Source organism: Xyrauchen texanus, chromosome 27, assembly GCF_025860055.1.
Source record: "Xyrauchen texanus isolate HMW12.3.18 chromosome 27, RBS_HiC_50CHRs, whole genome shotgun sequence".
Classification (NCBI taxonomy): domain Eukaryota; kingdom Metazoa; phylum Chordata; class Actinopteri; order Cypriniformes; family Catostomidae; genus Xyrauchen; species Xyrauchen texanus.
The window spans coordinates 7,609,577-7,633,134 of record NC_068302.1 but is presented as its reverse complement, the minus strand read 5'-3'; the positions used below and the strand labels follow the sequence as shown (position 1 = coordinate 7,633,134).

The 23,558-nt window shown below is 39.4% G+C and overlaps 1 pseudogene; it reads left to right on the top strand.

Annotated features, from left to right (window-relative positions):
• Window positions 1–636: 636 nt before the first annotated feature.
• LOC127621198 (sodium-dependent lysophosphatidylcholine symporter 1-like) lies at window positions 637–21,646 on the top strand (annotated as a pseudogene).
• Window positions 21,647–23,558: the final 1,912 nt, after the last annotated feature.

Sequence of the window (23,558 nt, the reverse complement as noted above, 5' to 3'; positions counted from 1 at the left end):
GAAGATAAGGATTTAACCACTGGAGTCATGTGGAGTACTTTTATGCTGCCTTGATGTCCTTTTGGATCTTCAAATGACTGGCCACCATTCACTTGCATTGTGTGGGCTAACAAAGCTGAGATATTCTTCTAAAAATCTTCATGTGTGTTCAGCAGAAGAAAGAAAGTCATACATATCTGGGATGACATGATAGTGAGTAAATGATGAGAACATTTTCATTTTTGGGTGAACTGTCCCTTTAAAATTGACTATGCAGATAGTGGTCAGAAATAAATCAGGTGCATAGATCTTACTTTTCTGTAAATCAGGTTTACTTTAAAAGCAATATTTGTATGATGGCTCTTGTATACTATCTCCACAGTATGCTGTTCCTATGAGAGGATCAGTGAAGTAAGGTGCACTTACGCTTCAGGATTCACCTGGACTTGTTTCACTGGTTTCACTCCTCTGAGGAATAAACAGGCACTAGTGAAACCAACAGAATGAGTGAATTAGGGTACATTCATTATGATTAAAGGCTAAAAACAAAAGATCACCAAAACTCGCAATGCTGAAAGCATTATGGTGACTGCTGAAACATGAACAAAGATCAGACGAATAAAGATCAGACTCTTATCTCATGTATCAGTGATGAACATGGCCAAAGAAAATGAGAAGTGACCACTGTAAGTTGTTTATAACTGACACATTCATAGAGGGGAACTAGTATACAATATAATTGTTATAGAGTTTACACTTAGATTTAAACCTATGTGAGTTTTTGAGTTCTTGGGAGAAGAGTCATTTAGATGATCTCTCTCTCTCTCTCTCTCTCTCTCTCGTTCTTGTTGAGACTTCCCCTTTTCAAAAAGTTATGTTATGCATTTGGGGGTGTTTCATATCAAATGACCAACATCGCCATGGGATCCTTTCTCCAGATATTCTCTTGGATGTAGTGCAGGTAAGAGTGCCATCAGCATTTTTCTCACCTTTTTTGAATAACAGTCTAAAAATGGCATTTCATAGGTAAAATACACCCTCATCACGAATTGTCACTACCTACATATTCCATCTGTCCCACTTTAGTCACCCAATGTGCTTTGGATTTGCTTTTGATCTAATAACAACATTTTCTTTCTTTTAAAGCACTCCCATTAGCTTTTGCTTAAAGTCATCATGAAACGGCATTCACAAACCATTGTACTTCTATAATGTAACGTATTTTCAAGTTAAACATGATATCAAACATGAATTTATTTATTTATTTTGTTTGTTATATTATTTACCAGATTTAAACCATTGGCATTGCAGTTATTAGCATGAAAATGGAAATAAAAAAAAAAAGATGGTTGATTTAAAATGCATTAGTAATAAACTTTGTAAAAACTCAGAAATAATAATAGCCACAATATGTAGAAGAGTTGGCACTCCTAAGAACATGTGATATTACATATTATATATACTTACATTAATGTGGAAAAAATGTCATAAACAGACGTGACAGTTGTGAACGCGTCATTTACCTATAGGTTACATGATGAGGAAAACCATCAAAAACGCTTTGAAACCAGCAGACTTTGACTTCTGAGATATCGGGATTATATCCATTAATGCTGCATGATTAATTGAATTAAGATTGAAATCGCAATAAGGTCTTGCGCGATTACTAATTCTTAAAAGGCATTCAGCACTTTACTCTGTGAGCAAGCAGGGCCCTCTATTGGTCTGGATGGCATCATCCATTATACAACAATAGTACAGAATTTAAAGGAGGGGGTTGTTCCTTTGGTTAAAACTTATTTTTCCATTATGTGGTTTACATTTCCCTGGAATTGCCCAAGATATGCATAATATGAAGTTGTAGTGTTCTATCGTATACACATGTTAAATTGGAGTTCTCTTGTTTTGAACTGCAAAAACACGAGTGAAAAATGTTTTAGAAGTACAAAATAACCTTTTTTTCATATCAATCATCATGTTTTCATATTAGTTCTTTTTTGTATCTTTTTATCTTCTATTTAGCTTTCACAGTGGCAGTCTTTAAAATGTTGGCCTGTCATGTGTTCAACAGATCCAACCCATGTTAATTACATTATTTACTGTTAAAACAGTAATAAAAAGCTTTTGTACCTCTTTGTACATTATTAAAAGCATAATTACCAAGTAAAACAGTGATCTGATGACAAAATAAGGTAAGTGGCAAAATATCAGTATCGGTGTATTGGTTTTTTTTTTTTTGTTAAAATTGGATCTGCCAAAATTTTAGATCGGTGCATTTCTACTAAATAACCATTTGACTATTGGCTAATAAAACCTAATAGCTTGTCTTGCACTGCAAAGGTGATGTCTACCAAAGAGTATTTGAAAGGAGAGACCGTTCTTATTTTTTGATGAAAGATTTTTATTTCTGTGGAATAGCATTGTCTGATGATTCGTGTGGAATGAGACCAGGAATGTGCATTTAGAACATAAATAGGGCCCATTTTGATTTCATGTTTACTGTCTCAATTGGAGATTGCATTTTGCATTGAAGCATTCAATCTCGGCAGAGATACCTTATCTCTAAGGTGCAGAATATCCCATATCCTTTAACGTATTTCTCATCATCCCTCATTCTTTGTATGTTTGTTTTGTTCCTGTGTTTTGGTGTGTAGATGGAGGTTCTTTTGTGTCTTTGATTCTGTTCATCAGTCATGTCTGGGATGCCATCACTGACCTGCTTGTGGGGTATCTAGTGAGCAGGAATAGGCGGATCCAAATGATCAAGCTCCTCCCATGGTGGGTGAAGTAAGACAAGAGCCTGGATTTGTGACAGGATGGAAATATCGTGGGTTAAATCGAATTACATGGTGTGCCAATTAATCACATTTCTAAATATTTGCTGAGAAAGACCCTCAAATAACAATAATCCAACATATAATGATTCAGTATTTATAAATAGTTATTTAAGCAATATCACACAAGCAAGAGTGTGATATGCTGGGGTGGAAAGAATACTGAAAAATCATACTCAAGTAGAAGTACTGTTCCTTCCAAAAAAAATTGTGTGAGTAGAGTAAATGTAGCTGTCCTAAAACTACTCAAGTAAGAGTAAAAGAGTAGCTCATTTAAAAGTACTCATGAGTATTGAGTACCGAGCTGCGAAGCTAAGCCCCATTATAATGAACACTGTATGCCAAATTTTAAAATACTTCACTTATCTATGATAAACTACATTCATCTGACTCCCAAAAATAAAAGGGAGATATAATAACAAATTAAACGTCATGTTCTGCACAATAGAGGAGGTAGCGCATGCATGGGAAAAGTTGTTTGGTACAGGGGCTACGTCACACTAAAAAAGGAATAATTCACCCAAAAATAAGAATTTTCTCATCATTTACTCACCCTCATGCCATCCTGGATGTGTATGACTTTTTTTCTTCTGCAGAACACAAATTAATATTTTTATAAGAATATCTCAGCTCTTTTGGCTCATACAACGAAAGTGAATCTGTGCTAAAATATTGAATCTCCACAAGTCACTTAAATCAGCATAAAACTAGTCTAATCCGGGCATTGGCAGAATTGTAAAATGTATTTGATAATTTAGACGTGTAATAGTGCTCAAACATTAGCCGTCTGTCAATCAAACAGCACGCAGCGACAGACGTCAGGAAATAAAAAGTAAATCTTTTATATTTCATCTAGATCAACCAACCAGTGGTGCTCTTGCTATCACAATTGATGTAATGAACACCCCTGTTCTGGATGTAAAACATAGGCTAAATATAGAAAACTACTCAAGTGTTTGATCGAGGACATCCCTGTTATTTTCAGATAAACATCAAGAGAATTTTATTGCCCAGCCCTATTGATAACATTGCATTAATCTCTCACAGCAGCCCAATAATCTCAGTGATAGATAGTTCATTTACCTTGATATGTTTCTTCAAGTTAGAGGCAGGATTAATGGTGAAATCTGGCTTGAGCAAGTTAAACGCAACTTTTTCACTGCGAAAAGCCCTTTCAGGTGAGGCCGAGATGTTCAGCTGTAAACTGTGCTTGAGGAATTCTCCACAGTTGGTGCCAGATCTGCAGCTGCCATTCAAGTTTTTTACATGTGATTTGATTGGATGGGATTCACGAGACTCTCCCTAGCCAATCATGTTGATAGATAAATATAAACTCAGGACAGGTAAGTGGCAAACATAGACGGTGGGAAAATATTGCAGTAAAAGTATAGTTACAGCAATTAAAATGTACTGAAATAAAAGCAAAAGTATAAACATTTTAAACTACTTAAAAAAATAAAATTCTTGGGAAAAAGTATTTGTAATTCGTTACTTTACACCCCTATGGCCCTACATCAGCACTGCTGTGATTCGGCCACAGACCGAGTGCTGTAGGTAATCACTGAAGTGCTGATTTAGGTCATATAGCACGATTGTGAGTATGATAATGCTTAGTTAATAAACAGTTAATAAACAAGTACATTTAAAAAAATTTGGAAAAACTGAGAACGCATTTGTGCACGAAACTACTTTCTTACACAACGGATCAGAATCTGCTGTTGCTGGTTCAAACCAAATGATGCGTCCAAGCCTCTGTTAGTAATTCAAAAATGTCACTTCAGAAATAGTATCACGGCTTGTGCTGTTTCTACCAATTTATTGGATAAACAAGGATGGATGTGAGTAAGTGTGTGTGTGTGTGTGTGTGTGTAAGGGAGAGACAGAGAGAGAGAGACAGAGAGAGAGAGAGACTGAGCGTGCACAATCACCTGTTGCCACACCCAAGCAGAGATTCTGTCAGCTTTCTGAAGATTAGCAACAGTTGTCAGTCTGAGTGTGTCAAAATATGTATATTGTATATAAATGTATATTTTGTTCCATAGTGGGTAACTCCTTTCATGTATAGATAAAATGGCTATAAATTCTGTTAAATAATACTATGTCCATCCACTGTGGGAATAGTACTACAGACGATGTAGAAGAGACCTCGAAAAGCAGAGGAACTCCACACTAGTCTGGGTAGCCCAGAGTGGACAGCGCTTCACCTCCCTAGTTCCAAGATTACCCAGCTTTACTGATGTGTTGTTGCAGCTTGGGGTCTTGCCTCTTGTTTGCCTTTGAGGTCAGTCTTTTCTTGGTGGAATGGGAAGTAGCTGAAGATGATGGTGAGTGGAGCAAATGACCCAGTGGAGATGGTTCTGCCTTTTCCCTCTTACGAGCAGCGTTACAATGGACCCTCTCCTTCATCCCACATCCGTCACAGATACCCCACAGTAATTGAGATTCCAAGTAAAATACGGTGTACAAAGTCCAAAGTTCCTCCATGTATATACAATATGGTATATAATAAGTGATGATCCAAATTGTCATGAAACTCCAGTAAAGGCGAGTAGTCCAGAAGAGATTAAAATCCACTAGTCTTGCTCCACAGTCGAGGACAAGCAATAATCATTGACCAGTCACTCTGCAAGTAAGGTGTCCAATGCTGCTGCCTTATATACACATTCCTCTTACTGTCACATGACCTCCAGTGACAGGAAGTAAAACAGTTTGAAAGACATTTCATACATGTTAAAAGCAAGACTTAAAACAGATCTTAAGAACGTGTAAAAACAATATATTTACATCGCTAATGCATTTTCTTAATATATATATACACTCACCTAAAGGATTATTAGGAACACCTGATCAATTTCTCATTAATGCAATTATCTAATCAACCAATCACATGGCAGTTGCTTCAATGCATTTAGGGGTGTGGTCCTGGTCAAGACAATCTCCTGAACTCCAAACTGAATGTCAGAATGGGAAAGGAAGGTGATTTAAGCAATTTTGAGCGTGGCATGGTTGTTGGTGCCAGACGGGCCGGTCTGAGTATTTCACAATCTGCTCAGTTACTGGGATTTTCACGCACAACCATTTCTAGGGTTTACAAAGAATGGTGTGAAAAGGGAAAAACATCCAGTATGCGGCAGTCCTGTGGGCGAAAATGCCTTGTTGATACTAGAGGTCAGAGGAGAATGGGCCGACTGATTCAAGCTGATATAAGAGCAACTTTGCCTGAAATAACCACTCGTTACAACCGAGGTATGCAGCAAAGCATTTGTGAAGCCACAACACGCACAACCTTGAGGCGGATGGGCTACAACAGCAGAAGACCCCACCGGGTACCACTCATCTCCACTACAAATAGGAAAAAGAGGCTACAATTTGCAAGAGCTCACCAAAATTGGACAGTTGAAGACTGAAAAAATGTTGCCTGGTCTGATGAGTCTCGATTTCTGTTGAGACATTCAGATGGTAGAGTCAGAATTTGGCGTAAACAGAATGAGAACATGGATCCATCATGCCTTGTTACCACTGTGCAGGCTGGTGGTGGTGGTGTAATGGTGTGGGGGATGTTTTCTTGGCACACTTTAAGCCCCTTAGTGCCAATTGGGCATCGTTTAAATGCCACGGACTACCTGAGCATTGTTTCTGACCATGTCCATCCCTTTATGGCCACCATGTACCCATCCTCTGATGGCTACTTCCAGCAGGATAATGCACAATGTCACAAAGCTCGAATCATTTCAAATTGGTTTCTTGAACATGACAATGAGTTCACTGTACTAAAATGGCCCCCACAGTCACCAGATCTCAACCCAATAGAGCATCTTTGGGATGTGGTGGAACGGGAGCTTCGTGCCCTGGATGTGCATTTCACAAATCTCCATCAACTGCAAGATGCTATCCTATCAATATGGGACAACATTTCTAAAGAATGCTTTCAGCACCTTGTTGAATCAATGCCACATAAGGCGAAAGGGGGTCAAACACAGTATTAGTATGGTGTTCCTAATAATCCTTTAGGTGAGTGTATATATATATATATATATATATATATATATATATATATATATATATATATATAGAGAGAGAGAGAGAGAGAGAGAGAGAGAGAATGTTAAAACCTGTTCTTTATGTGGATTGCAACAATATCCCTTTGAGAAGTGCTAGAGCGTGTCCTATGTAGAAGGCTGAGCTGCCTGCTGATTGGTCTGCCAGTGCGTGTTGCCTGTCCAGCTGTTGTGCTGACTGCCCCCTACTGCCACATATTTGTAAAAACATAAAGGTGATACATCAAGCTTGAATTGCTCATTTCTTTGGTGCTTCTGTGACACTTTAGACAACGTGCCAACTTGCATGCTCTTCGGGACTCTTACCCTGCTCTTTTGCATTGCAAGTGAGTGATCTTGCGCAAATGAGCTTGTGATATAGTTGGATCCCTATTTGTCATTCACTTGACATTTGTTGACGTAGTGAGGCTAGGGGTCACCCTTGGGAGCCCCAAAAACCTCTGATCTTTGAGAAAAGGGGAATTTGGAAAGTGGAATTTGCATGTCACTCCCCCGGACATACGGGTATAAAATGAGCTGGCTCGTAACCACTCATTCAGATTTTTTCTTCGGAGCCGAGCGGTGTTGATGTATTCCACTCCCAATCCATTCGCCTCTGTAGAAAGCTGAGCCAGCGTTCTTGGATGGTTCATGCCCGCACTGCGAGAGCATGACCATGGCCACGTTGCGATTGCGGCTCTAACGATCACTGAGCTCCTCTGCTCTCACTACCCTCGACGGTAGGGCTGCCAGGTACGTGGAGATCGCTGCAGGTCTAGAGATTGTAAGCAGACCATAACGGCCATGAGTTCGAGGTCCGAGCCCCCTCAACGTGGCGCCTCCGGCTCTGCCCTGCCGTGAGGCCCCACCCACTGGTACGTCCAACACGACTGTCTCCTCGGTCCCCCTTGTCCAGAGCTTAGGGGCATGGCTTGCGCTCCTCAACCCGTCGCGATGGCTGAACGGGACCGTCCGACTCGGCTATGCGATTCAGTTTGTGGGGTTCAGTGGCGTCCATTTTACCTCCAGTGCAGGGTGAGAATGCCGCTGCCCTGCGTGTGGAGATCATGCCCCTTCTGCGGAAAGACTAGGTGGAGCCTGTCCCATTTAGGGCTCAGGTGGTGAACCTGCAAGCGAAGCTGCCCCAGGAGGAGGCAGACATAGCGTTTTCGTTGCTGTGTCCGGTGCATGCTTTGCACATCTAATTGGATCACACACAGAGCTTTAGATGCTCTGAGAAGCTCTTTGTCTGCTCCTCATGGAGGGGGAGACATGCGCTTTTTACCCCCAGCAGTGTTCACGAGACTGTGGGCCCTGGACTTCTTTCCTCCTTAGCCCTGTGGCAGGTGGATTCGCAGAGAAACGTTATGCTGATTAATCGGCACTGATAACGATTTCTGGAACTATCAGTTATCGGCAAAAATCCACACCGATAATTTCCCCCCATTGTGTCCCACTTATAATATGCATTTTGAATGGCACTGGAGGTGCATTTTACCAGAATTTGAATAAGAAGCGAATTAAACTACTGTGAACTTGCCTACAAACAGATACTTACAGAACTTCCTGGAGAGTTTGGATGGGATGTAAAAATAAAAGCATGAGGATTAACAAAGTGCAAGACTTAAATATTCTACTGTTGTATTTAAAATTAAAAGCCAATAATAATAATATTAATAACTATTTATTATTATTATTGTCATCATTAGTATTTGTTTACAATTTATAACAATATCTCAATTGAATGGGTTCCAAAAAAATAAGAGTGTGAATGAAAAGTGTCTTACAACTAAATTGAACAGGAAAAGTCCAGATGTAAGACTTGAAGACTGGAATTACTGTTAATTTTGCTGCTACATTATCCAGTATACTAGTTAATAATAAAGTGTTTTTCAATAAGCGATACATTTATATTGAAATAATGTGTAGTAAGAGGTTTGTGTTTCTTTACATATTAAAGAGTACTCCCAATTAGTTCCACACAATAATGTAAAGATATTCTAAACTGATTATGCCAAAAAACAACACTGGTATCGGATCGGGATCAGTATCGGCCGATACTGAGATTTCCGTTATCATAATCGGATCAGAAGAGAAAAAGTGGTATTGGTGCATCCCTACTTTAAATGTTATTTCATACAGTATCAATTGAAAAACTATCGGCCAATTAATCGGTTATCGGCTTGTTTTCCCAACTTTGTTAAAGTATCTGCAAATCCTGTTTCAGTCGACATCTATGGCCCGTACGTGTGCTAATAGGCTACGTACGTGGTAGGTGCTCCACATGTGCTGGTTGCCTCTATCTAACCCCATGAGATGTATCCTCCGCAAGACGGTTTCCCCGTTGGTAAACCCGTCTTCCTTGGGGAGAGTCCCCCTCTGCCACCGGTCGCCTTGTTTGTAGAGCTCCATCCCCTCTGGGTAGGACCTACCACTTGGACTTCTTCAAATGCAACACTGCCGACAAGACTCGGTAAGACCATGTGACGTATTTACACACAATTGCCTCCCCTTCGGGCAGGCTGTGGTCTCCGCAGTGTCTTCCCCTTGGGAATGGACACCCCCCCTTCATGGACAATTATGGCCCCATTATGCAGCCTGGCCCCATTTTTTGCAGTCGAATGGTCCCCGATGTGCGGGGGACTGAACAACGTTTGTAGGGGCGTTGGGAGAGGTTACATGACGGCCAGGTGCGCTGGCTACAAGGTTTGTCCATCTCGCACTGCCAGTCCACGTAACACAGTTCAGCTAGTTGTGGCCTTTCGTATAGGGAACCCTATTGTCACTACATTGACACAATGAGTGACAGACAGGGAATGTCCTGGTTACTTTCGTAACCTCCATTCCATGATGGAGGGAACGAGACATTGTGTCCCTCCTGTCACAAAACTGAACTTCCCGCTGAAATGACCAGGACCCTGAATGAGTGGTTGCGAGCCAACTGCTTTTATACCGGGGGAGTGGCATGTAAATTCCACTCGCTAATTCCCACTGGCATTATCTCAAAGATCAGGGGTGTTTGGGGCTCCCAAGGGTGACCATTAGTGTCACTACATCGACACAAGGTCTCGTTCCCTCCATCAGGGAATGGAGATTACAAAAAAAGTGTCATTAGATATTGTGTGAGGAAAAGGACAATGAACTGATAATTGCCATTTTACTCGTGATTTGTGAGAAAGTATTTAAAAGTAATTTTTGATGTTGTGTCTCATTACATTTCACCAGGAAACTGCCACGATAAATACAATGAGCCACGTAAAAATCATTTTGCAAAAATGTAGGTGTAGGAGCATGATTTTATACAACCAGGTTGTGTTTATGAGGATGCTTTAAGATGCTTTTGTTAATTTCATATGACTAATCTGGTTGTTCTTGTCTCAGGGCAGTGCTGTCAATGCCACTGGGCATTCTTTCTTACAAATTCCTCTGATTCACACCACACAGTGCAGTGAGCTCAGTGTTCAGTGTGCCCTGGTACCTGATCATCAACTGTCTGTTTGAGACCTTCATGAGTGTATGACTACCATCATCCCCCCGTAATGCTTACCAGCTGAGCATAAGCTTTTTATGTAATAGTCAAATTAGCTAAATTCCATTAGTAGCACTCTTATGTTTATTATTGAGGTCAAAGTGCTGTTATATCACATTGCTTCCCCCGCACATCTTTAATGTGCTGTACTCTTTCCTGACTCCTTCAAAGTTTGTGTTCTGCAACCTGTAGTGCTACAGTGTTCCTTATACATCCCTCAACATGTTTCTGGGAGGAGATCAACAAGCCAGAGATTCAGCCATAGCTTACGGAAAGATCATCTCTTACATTCATGTCAATGTTCTGCTTCACTGCAGCATTATACACCACTATTACACTGCCAAGACTGAAAAAACAACTCATCTAAAACAGGATATTTGCGATGGTGTTTCAATTAACATATTTGGCTGTTTTGCTGGCTTGACAACAAGGTGTTTCATGCTGTTATTATACAAACTGGGGGACAAAAACCTAACCTGACTGTGTCTGGTTAGCACATGGTGTAACGCTGTATAGATCTTATATAAGAAAATTCTCTCATCATTTACTCACCCTTCTGCCATCCCAGATGTACAGTATATGACTTTATTTATTCTGCAATAAAACAAATGAAGATTTTTAAAAGTATTTCTTAGCTCTGTAAGTCCATACGATGCATGTGAATGGTGACCATAACTTTGAGGCTGAAAAAGCACGTAAAGGTAGCATAAATGTAATCCATAAGATGATAGGTTTGGGTTCGAAAAAAAATTAATATTTAAGTCTGTAACGCAGTTCAATGGAAAGGAGGAGGTGAGAACTGGCTTGTCACTATAACTAATATTTTAAAGCTTAACAAAAGACAAACACACATGACGGACATGTCCGTAAACTATCGCTCTCTCTCTTTATCCCTCTCGGAGGCTTAATTAGCCTGATAAAGGACTGGGTGTGTATAATCACAACCCGGCCTCACCCTTCGCCCTGCCACATTCCTCCCTTGTTCTCTCAGGCTGGGGTACACACACCCCCCCCCTTCCCTGGGGGAGGGTGTGCTTTAAGCCCGGTCTGCCGGCAGGTCATCCCCATTTACCTGGACAAGGGAGGGGACAAGGGGAGGGAAACAGAAATAATTAAAATGGGGGGGGGGTACTTCTTGTAACAGTGTAGTACCCTCAAAAAACACTGTAAAATTGAAACGAGAGGGAAAAGGCCAACGCAGAGCGGCAGTGAGAGAGAGATGGGAAAAAAAACCTACTCGCCGGTTCTCCGATACACCGTCGCATGGTCCTCGATCACTTCTCCACCCTCTCAGGCGGATGACAGCCACTTCTCCCCGGGCGGACCGGAGTCAGACTCACGCCCCCCGGCGGTCAGAACGCCCCTCCGTGTTCTCGGCGACTCGTGGGGACACTCCTCCGCCCCTGGCAGCGGCCCTACCGTTCCAGGCGGTCGGGGAACACTTCCCTCCTCCCCTCGCTGACAGCGGTCTTCCTTCGACCCCTCCGCATTTCTGGGGTATGGCAGGGCTCTCCTCCGCCCCTGGCAGCGGCTCCATCGCTCCAGGCGGTCAGGGAGTCCAGTCCCCACTCGCCTCGCGGACGGCGGCCGTTCACCGCGTCTGGGCAGTCGGCGAGAACCGGCTTGTCAATATAAATAATATTTTAATGCTTAACTTAGACAAAAGACAAACACACATGACGGACATGTCCGTAAACTATCTCTCTCTCGTGTCGCACCACCTCCTGCCATCGACCTTTATCCCTATCGGAGGCTTAATTAGCCTGATAAGGGACCGCGTGTGTATAATCACAACCCGGCACCGCCCTCCACCCTCCGCCCTGCCACAAAGTCCTTTTTTTACTATAGATCTTCCACTTTCACATTCTTCTTCTTTTGTTTTTGGTGATTCACATTCTTCATTCATATTTTTTTTCTTTTAAGGGGCCTTCACATTAATTGGGTCAGCGTTGCAGAATATATTGAAGTCTATATAGTGAAGTGTCAGCGTCAGCATTACCCCAGCTTTGCTTTGCGTATCCTTCAAGAGTTTTAATTCGGTGCTCAAAGTGCAAATAATTTAAACTTTGAAAATGTTGTCGCTGACCTTTCAAAGCATCAGTCTTGCAATGCCAGATCCAAATTTACTGCAAATTGATTTTCTTGCACTTTAAAGCCTCACTAATGTACAAATCAACAAGAAAGATTTAAAAACTGTCCAACTTTATTAAGCTACATATATTGAATGTCTAATTTGTTTTAAGAGTCCTCTTATTACTTTTTAAAATGAATTCATGCATTAAAGCAAATGCAAGGATCTGTTCTCTTATAATTCCAAATAGATGTTTTCAATGTTTACTTTGCAAAACTCCTGCTTTCTTTCCTGGCAAACTCGTATAATTTCCCCTCCTTCGCACTCTCTGCCATGCTTGATGTGGAGGTCAAAGCGGAGCTTGACCCTGGTGTTGAGAGGAGCATTGTCACCCCCCAGCCAAAATTTGGATGATATTTCCATTTCTAGTTTATTATAGCAATTGCTCAGAATGTTTACTGTATGATTGCGTGCACATCTGTCTTGCCCTCTTCTCTCTCTGTCAGGGATGAGTGTGGAGGTGTTCGCTATGCTAATTGCTGCTGTTATTCAGGGTCAGGTGCTGTGGGTGTATAACAGAGACAGATCAGTTCTGTCTGAATGTGGACCAAACACAGCAGCTCCCACACATCACACCTTCACCACACAGCACAGTGCTGCAACTAACAGTAACACTATAACACCTACACACCAATACAACCCTCCACACTCAATGACTTTAAATACTATGTAGTGCAACTGTTTGGATGTTTTTGCATGCAGCAATTTTACCATTTATAATTCTTGATGCTCGCAAAGGCAAACATCACTATTACTATTTGTCATACTTATGGATGAGGATTTCAACAACCCACAAACCTTATTAAACTTTGTTACTCACCATAACACACTGTTTGTGCAGTTTGTTAAAGGTGCACTCTGTAATTTTTTTCCTCATTTAAAAAGTTTTGCTTCAACAGAAATGAATTGTCATTTTGAAACATACATTTAAAATCTTGACTACTTACATGAGATGAAGACTAGAAATCGGTTTTATTCAACATGGGGAGGGTCCCCTCATGGGGGCTGCCATGTTAGGATCACATGACCAGCCGAATACTACTCACTTAATCTCTGTAACCGGCCTGTTATTGGACACTTTCACTCAGGGATTTAATTAATCATGGCTGGCTGTGAATAGAGAATTTCTACATTGATTATCAGTAACTAAAACTATTGATTTTAAATGATGCTGCATCCATGCCACTAGGTGTCAGTGTAAGTTTAAGACAAAAACTTACTAAGTGCACCTTTAAGGAGAGGTCTGCTATTACTTTTCTAAGTGATCAGACTTATGAGTTTTAATTGAATTAAAAACTATATAAAATAGGTTAAAAAAAAAAATGAATAAAATAAAATAAAAAAATCCATAGACATTGAAGGTGGATCTATGGTGCCAGGTGCCAAATTTAAGTTTAACTTTTTAAAAGTTTTATTGAAACATTTATGTTAAAAGGTTCATTATTAAAATGTTATGCAATCGTTTGCACCATGAGTCTATTTGCATATATACGTACACATACATTTTTGTCTTATCAGAGAAGTGCCTTCATGATGTCAGCACTATCATTAGTGCTCTCTATTCTTTGTTTGCTGTCTGGTGCTGTTACTGGGGTAAAAGAACAAAGAGGTTTGTCTTACTCTTTTGTACAAATGATTTATTAATGTTCTTTTATTACATATTTAATATTGCCAGATTTCAGAATATATTATTGAGCATGAGGGTTTGTTTGGGACCTAACGTTACAGTACGTTGGACACGTTTCTCAGCAAAACCTAGGATTAAAAACTGTATAGAATGGATGTTTATAAATGAAATCCCAACAAACCAGCTCTTAATTCTTCACCCAGTTCAGTGTCTCATTTTATAGCTTTTGATGTATTGTTGATATATTGTTGTTTCTCCCTTTTGGCCTTAAAGTGCCCGTCAATGATCAGAGCCAGATGCACATTAAGTGCCTGGATACTTTGAAGAAACTGATTTGCCATGTATCATACCACCGTCTGGTCCTCGGCTTCCTCTTGTCCACTTTGGCTTTTCAGGTTGGACATCAACACTGGAACCTGATTTATTAACTTACAAGAATTTAATTGAAATAGCAATGTAAAAATTGGTTAAAGGAATATTCAATATGTTTAGTTAAGCTTGGTCAACAGCATTTGCAGCAAAATGTTGATTACCACAAAAAATTATTTTGACTCGTCCCACCTTTTCAATAAAAAAAAGCACAGATCAAAGTTACAGTGAGGCACTTACAATGAAAGTGAATGGGGCCAAATTTTGGAGGGTTTAAAGGCAAAAATGTGAAGCTTGTAACTTTATAAAAGATTAAATTCAACTTTATTGTCATTGTGCAGAGCATAGACCCCGAAGCCGCCGCCAGGCGCCGCCATTTGCACCATTTAGAATTTCAGCCTCCGCCAGCCAATAATTTCGTAAGCCAAATTGAGCCGCCATCTGATAAAGTTTGGCTGAGCCGGCTAGAATTATTGCATCAAATAATAGAGACATACACACACGAAATATATAAACAATACACGAGATCTATTTTCCCACTGGATTCATAACAGCGCAGTCTTGTGCCCGTTGCCACGATACACAGACTCACAGTGAATTGACGACCAATTAAAATTGCTCGTTTTCCGTACAGAAGACGCGATGCATGTTTTTCTCGCACTGAGGTGAAATGGCGGAAAGAAACAAGCAAGGTAATTTTGATCTCACTTCTCACATACTTTCCTAATTCCTACTTACTTTTTTCTTAACTTAGGCCTACCCAGACTTTTGTTAAATCTTCAGGGCACGGTTGCACAAACACCTGAATCAAAGATTGATGTTATGAACCAAATATTCTGGAACGGAGAGATTTATAGCACTGAACGTGATATTACTGCAGTAACAAACCACCGTTTCCACACTGCTAAAACGACGCATGCTTCAGTGTACATTGAAGTGAAATGTGCAAAACTTTGTCCAAAATAATAGGCTACTGATAACAGTGTGTGTTTATTAAGGCGAGACACGGCAGGCAAAAACATAGTTTTTTTTTTTACTGGTCAGTTTTGAGATTTTTGGATATTTGTCTTCAATAACATGTCTTCTTTCAGACTTGTGGTGAAAAAAGTCCGAAATACACATTTAGGTCTTTATTTTACTACACTTCGTCTGTTTAGCGTCTGTAGATTTCTCATAAAATTCAACAAAAGTTTGCATTCTTAATCAATGTGTAATATGATAAGCTTCATCCATGATAATGCCAAGTTATTGTATACAACTTAGCCTACATGCATTTAGCCTAAACACAACACATTGTAGGCTATGTGAAAATGTTTAGTAGCATACAGACTACAAAATAAATATGTACATACGTTGTGAAAGTAAAATCTGGTGTTTTCTTTATTACATTGTATTGCATTTTGTAGAAATATAGTGTAAGCCATGCATTGCTTGGAAATATTGAGATCTAGTAAATCAGTATAACATAGACAGTGGTGGACGAAGTACACATACCATGTACTTGAGTTAAAGTAAAGATACTCAAGGTAAAATATTACTTAAGTAAAAGTAGAAGTGCTGCCTTTAAAAATTCACTTGAGTAAAAGTACAAAAGTATTTGCCTTCAAATGTACTTAAGTATCCAAGTACTATGATTTTTTATGGCCATAATGTCCTATTATAATTTGTCACAAGACTCTTGCTTAACTCAGTCTACATGAAGACTGATGTCACTCTTGGCACACCAATCTATTAATAATATGACATTAATTAGTCAGATGTGTGTATATATATATATATATATATACTACTTATATATATATGTGTGTATATATGTATATATATATATATATATATTTGAATTGAATAAATTTTTTGTGTGTTTAATTTTGGAGGGAAGGGGACTGTTCCCATAAGGTATAATACATTTACAGTATTTACTGTATATATTTTTCTCGAGCGTCTATGGTCATAATTATTAACATCCTAATGTTATGATACATTCACATAAATGCCATTCACACGATGCCATTAAATATAAATATATATATATATATATATATATATATATATATATATTCTATGTTATGGGAGCAGCCAATTTCCTCCAAAATTAAACACAAAAGCGTATTAATGCAGTGTTTCTGCTACTCTCCAGAAAAACAATGCTATTATATGCAAGTCATTTTAGTGTCAACATAATAAGCAGTGTACATTATGCGTCAATATTTACCGATAATTGCTGCAATAATAGCTGCTGCTCTCTGCCCCGCTTAAAATCATTGGCAACGCAATTTGTTTGGAACTATTGAGAGCTACACGAATCACGTGACCGCGCGGCGGCGAGATCACTGTCGCAACCGTCTATGTTAGCAACTCTCATATTTAATGGCTCTGGGGTGCGTTTCCCGTACAACAACGTAACTTGCTGCTCCACTACCGTAGTACGATGCACTGTTGAAGAAATCAACTTGCTAGTCACGACTGTTTCCCAAAACCGTATTGTCACAAATTGGTTGTTCAACCACGTTGGTTAATGATGTCACACCTGTGGTGGATTAAAAACTACTTTTAATGAATCTGTTCGAATTAATGATCGAATTAATGCTAGATGTTTTGCTATAAATTACGGACATGTCATCTGAGGACTCTCTCATATTTTTCTCAGTTATTTGCTTTATTTCCAGATTCAATCATAGGCTCGTTCTTACGCACTAGAGCACGTTCACACATGCGCACTCTTCAAAAACGGTGCTTTAAATCTACTGACAGACTAAAAGACATAAAGGACATTTGTATGTCTTCTAAATAAAAGATACTGATTGTACTGAATGTCATCTTGCTTATTTGGCTCAAGATAATAATTTATTAAGCCCACATGTTATAATAACAAGAAACTCTGCTTCTAACCACAGGTTGAGAGCTGTCGTTCCAACCACACAACTCTGCGATGCTGTTTGCGAATGTTCGTTGGAACGATGGTTTCGGGAAACACCGACTCGTTGAACTATGATGATAACGACGGAACTTGCTACCATAGTTGGCTAACGATGCTTTTGGGAAACGCACCCCTGGTTCGCGCTTAGCAGATGCCGCCAAGGCAAGTTCAAAACAAAGCGCAGCTGTACTGTGATCGGTGGCTCGTTTGACCAGTTACATTTTTATCCACTCATAAATAAAAAGGAACGACTGATTTTGAAAATGTAGTAGAGTAAAAGATATTTGACTTTGAAATGTAGTGGAGTTAAAGTAAAAGTCTCCCCAAATTTAAATACTTCAGCAAAGTACAGATACACAAAAAAGCTACTTAAGTACAGTAACGAATTACATTTACTTCGTTACTGTCCACCACTGAACATAGACATCTGTAGACATGAAGTGGCAGCTTCAGCCATTTGCAGCTATGAAAAGTTTGGCGGCTGCAGCAGCCATTTAGGTTTTGGCTGAGCCGGCTAGCCAGCCAATAACTTCATCAGCCAGCCATTATTCTCAAAACAAATGGCTTCGGGCTCTAGCAGAGCACAGAGTCAATGAAATGCAGTTGTTTTCACATATCCCAACTAGCTGGGGTCAGAGCACAGGGTCAGCCATGAAACAGCACCCCTGGAGCAGATAGGGTCATGGGCCTTGCTCAAGAGCCCAACAGTGGTATCTTGGCAGTGCTGGGGCTTGAAACCCCAACCTTTCGGTCAGTAACCCAGAGCCTCAACCACTGAGCCACCACTTTCCCAATGATAAAAGCACTTATATTTATTCTTCTGTTAAAATGTGTGTATAATTTGAGCTTTAAAGTTGTTTAAATCATACATTTTACAGTCATTTTAGGGTTTCAGGGTTTGTTGACATTACATCGTCATGGCAATGAAGTTGTAAAATTGGTTATTACTTTGCACTGAAAAGGTTATAAAGCGATTTTATCACATTATTCCATCAGGATCGTGAAAAGCCTGCTTTCCATACCAGAATTGAGCCAGGTGGTTGGAGTGCATAGATGAACAAAAAGAGGGTTTGGTATTGTCAAACAAAAAGGAACATTGTTGTAGAGATGAAAGATTACAAAGACAAACCTTTTTCCTTTGGAATACCATGCACCATTGAATTGTGCACAATAAGACCAGGAATGTGTATTAAGAAAGTAAATGGGGTCAGCTTGGATATCATGTTGATTTACTGTCCGTTTTCAGATGTCTTTGGGGAACTTCACTCTTTTTTGCACTCATGTTGCTTGTTTAGGGGCTCAGTTCAGGTATCTCATGTTAGCAATACTGTCTGAACAAATGCTGTATGTTCATTCTGGACATTATTAACTTTGTTTTGTTATAATAATTTGTTTTGTTCCATGGATGTTGTAATGTGTGCACAGGTGGCCACTACTATATCAGTGCCAATGTGGCAGATGACACTGGTGAGGCTTGGCAAGAAGTCTGCACTGTTTATAGGTCTACTTGTAAGTAACTTCCTGTTTGATTAATGTGATGACGGTGGTCTAAAGATAATTTACAATTATGTACCCAAAATATCTGGGTTGGTATTTGGATGGCTACCATTTCAAACCATGCAAGGGGTGATCCTTGACCTTTCGAAATTGAGACACTTTAAATTTTTACAGAGATCATAAGGTCTATATGTGAACATAATTTATCTATGTACTCCTCATCCCATCTCTGGTGGTTCTAGTCACTGTGTCAGATAACTTCCAAGTCTACATGGTCATGTGTGTTTTGGTTGGAGCTAGTTTAGCTGTGCTGTTCTTGTTACCATGGTGAGAAAAGCTGACAGCGAGATGATCTGTCCTCTTCACGCTGTCATCTCTGGTAATCAGGCTAGCATTCTATTCAATGGAGAATTTATTGCTATGTGATCTATCAGTAAATATTCAAATGGATTTTGTTGGGAGCATTTCAATTATGATAACTATCCATTAAAATATTATTAATATTCATTGTACCCAATGGAGAGTCTAATTAATTATATTAGTGCTGTCATTAGTGGTGCAATTACTATGGCTTATAATTTGGGATAGTGATTTGTTTTGTACTCCAAGACATGGCTGAATCTAATATTCCTTCTGCCCACCTGAATCTTCTGACACCCCCTGGACCAACACTAAAACACGAACAAAGGTGAATCAAACACCGGTTCGACAAGGACATAAACAGTTGCCCACACTAAAGACCAAAATGTCCCGGAACCCTGTGGAATTATCTGGTTTTCTGCTTTAAATGGTCATAAAATGTGATTTCATCTTCATCAAAGTCACAAGTACAGACAAACATGATGGTGCTTAACAACACACAAACAATAAAACTATTTCATGTATTTATTGTACACATCCCATTATACATTCACAGTGCTGTGGAAAAAGTATGTGAACCCTTGGATTTAATAAATGGTCGATTCTCCTTCAGCGGCAATAACCTGAATCATGCGTTTCCAGTAGCTGCGAATTTTGGACCATTCTTCCTTACAGAACTGCTTCAGCTCAGACAAATCCTAAGGATGTCTGGTGTGATCAGCTCACTTGGAGTCATTCCACAGCATCTCTATTGGATTACTGTCTGGGCTCTTACTGGGCCACACCAAAGGGTGAATTTTCTGTTTTTTGAAGCCATTCTGTGCACCGCCACCCTGACATTATCCTGAAGCATATCTTGATAAACTTAGGAATTCATTTTCCCTTATGATTATGGCAAGCCCACCAAATCATGATACTCCTTCCACCATACCTTCACTGTTGGGATGATGCTTTCATGTTGGTATTGGGTGCCCATTTAACGGCATACATATTGCTGTGTGTTCATCCCACAACCTTGGTGGCAAGGTGGTCTTTGGCAAACTTCAGGTGTGCAGCAATGTTTTTGTTGGAAAGCAGCGGCTTCTTTCATGGTGTCCTGCCATGCAGTGGTGGTTCTAGCGGACAGAAGCCTAGCCCCCCCAAATCCCCCCCCCCCCTCCCCACTCACAGAACCCCCCTCCCCAGTTGGACGATTTAACACTCTCACTACTCCCCAGGTCGGACAACAGTCCACTCACTTTTTCCAACCTACACTGTGAATTTTTGAATGGTGTACTCAGCAAGTGCAAGAACAATACAATCATTTCTGTTATTAGTTCAAACAGATTGTGTTTGTTCATTATTGTAACTTAGATGAAGATCAAACCAGATTTTAAGACAAATGTATTCATAAATGCAGGTAATTCTAAAGGGTTCACATACCTTGTCTTGCCACTGCATATAATACAATGTATTAAATATTTATCTACATGTTGTTGTCATAGGTAGGGGTAGAGGTTTGTTTGTAGGGTTAGGGTTTACATGACATATATGCTTTATTTTGCTCAGGTCAATGCTTCCATAAGCTGTAGATGAGTTTGCTGTTCAGAACCCCACCTGCAAGGACCTGGAGCCCCTGTTCTTTTCCTGCTTTAGTTTTTGCAATAAGCTTGGAGGAGGTCTGGCTGCTGGCATCTCCACTATGACACTGTAATGAGTGTCGTAGTGGAGACTCTCTCTCTCTCTCTCTCTCTCTTTCTTGTCCCTTGGAATTTTTGAGCCAATGTAATGCCTGATTAAAAGTGACAGTCTAGCAATTTTAAGAAATAGCGAAGACAATAGCGCATACATTTAGTTCACTCTCTATGTCCTGCAAGATTCCCAATGCTGTCTGCAGCAAATGTTAGCCTGAAACAAAACCATATTTCTGTTTGTAATAGTGCAGCCCTTTTTATGTCTGAAATGTACTGATATGTTTACATTGAGTAATGTGTTTTGTTGAAGCTTCTCAGGTTACAAAGCAGGTGCATACAGTCATACAGATGGAGTTGTATTGGCACTGAAATGTTTGGCCCCTGTGCCCATCATGTTGTTGCTGGTGGGTTTAGCATTTTTCTATCTGTATCCAATCAATGAAACACGCCAGAAGCAGATTCACAAGATCTCAAAAACACAAGGTAAGATGGACTGGTGTCAGCCAATGTCTAAAGTGCTAAGAATTTCATCTTTCTCTTTGCTTATTGTTCTATTTTGCTTTTTTAGGCCTGACAGTATCACACTCCCCAATTCAGAAGATGACAAGTTATCCTTCATTCAACAAATCATGTTTCATGTTAAAATCAAAGTCTAGAATAATATCTCACATTAATGCAAGCAAGACAAACTGATGATCAAGCAAACAATTCAACAGAATTGTCTCCTTGACAAACACTGTAACACAAGTGCAAATCAACATGTCAGTGGGCCAGATAGCAGGTCGGAAATACAGTTTCATATATCTAAACTTTACTCAACATCATTACAACAGCCTAAACCAAGCATGAACCGTAATGAATTAAGGTTGAGTCACTATAGACATGAACATGCACTGTGGTGTCAAGACATTCCCAATGAGAGGTCTAAAGTTACATGGGTGTAGATATAAAGTTGGAAACACCATTACATTTAATACAAATTGTAAAAGGGCACATTTAAAACAAAATACTGTGTGTGTGTGTTTTTTACTGCATTCCTCATATATTCAATGCACACTTTCTGCATTGTTTGGATGCAAAGCCAATGAAGTCATCTGTGGTTCTTTCTAAAGAATTGAAGTGCTTTCTACATTCATACGTAGTGTAATGCTGGATTTGTGTTTAGAAAGAAAGGTTAAATAGATTTGCAGCTTGTATGAAACACAGGAATTGTGTTTAGGAATGTGTCTTTCTTTTACTAAATAGTGTCAGGGTTATGGGTATCTGGCTAATATAATGGATTATTATGTCAAAGCAATTGAGAAAAGCCATAAATGTGTGTGTGTGTGTGTGTGTGTGTGTGTGTGTGTGTGGGGCAGGTTTAAGTGGTTTACAAGGACTTTTTTTTAGGTTACAATCTGGTCACAAGGGTATTATGCTATAAATGTGGTTTATGAGGTCATTTCTAGTGTCCCCATAATTTAAATCATTTAAAAAATATACTAAATGATGTAATTTTTTAAAATGTAAAAATGCACATACTTTTTTGTTTGGATTAGGTTTAGGGGATAGAATCTATAGTTTGTACAGTATAACAAATACTGTCTATGGGGAGTCCTCATAATGATAGCTCCACCAACATTTTTTAGGCATACGAGGAATCGTTTGAAAGCTTAGAATCTGAACTTTTCAGAGATAACTATCACTTCTGCATTTATGTTTCATAAAATCACAAAATAAGGCCTCAAACATTCGCACTGGAAATTTGCATCCCCCAGAGGTAGTAATGGGGTAGAAATATTTATATGAAATAAAAGTCCTTCACATAGCACATAAATGGACAAGTCATATATTAAATGAAAGCTCTCATTCTCAGGCATGCAGTTAATTTTGTTGCCCCGATACCACAGTTCAAAAGATTTTCAAAGGAATCACAAAGTGAAGTATGATTTCTGTAAGTCATCAAATACAAACTTCTCTTTTATTCACTGCTGCTGTAAGCCCCAAATACCTAAAGGCTTTATATCTGCTTTTATATTAGGCAATTAAAAAAAAGAAAAAGCCCTTTTTTACTTGTCTGTGAGCTTGCATGGCTGAACAATCTAATGTTAATATCGTAGATGTCCAGAACAAAATATGCCATCCAGCAGGAAAGCATGCTAAACAAATAATCATAAAAATATTTTTTCGACTATTGATGATAAAATTAGGGTTAGGTCATACATCATCAAAAGGAAGGATCTCAGCTTTCTAATGTCACCTAGATTGAGCTTCTAGTCCACTCAGAGGCCGAGATATTCTATGAAACAATGGGGGTGGTGCATGAACTGAAAATTAGACTATGTCTTTGGACAAGCACATCTTTGAGGGCTAACATGCATTAGAGCGCCACCTACATTTCAGATCTGCATTTTGTGATGGAATGTGAAACATTTTTTATTTTTTTCTAGTGCTGCCATCTAGTGGAATAAAATAACACTTTTCAAAGTGAGGTAGAATGAACAGAACCAGAATTTTTACTAAGTTTACAAGGATATGACAACAACAACAACAACAACAAAAGATTTTGTTTCGTTAAACACTTTCTGTTTATCATATTTTTTTTAATTGGTCCACAGTGTGAATG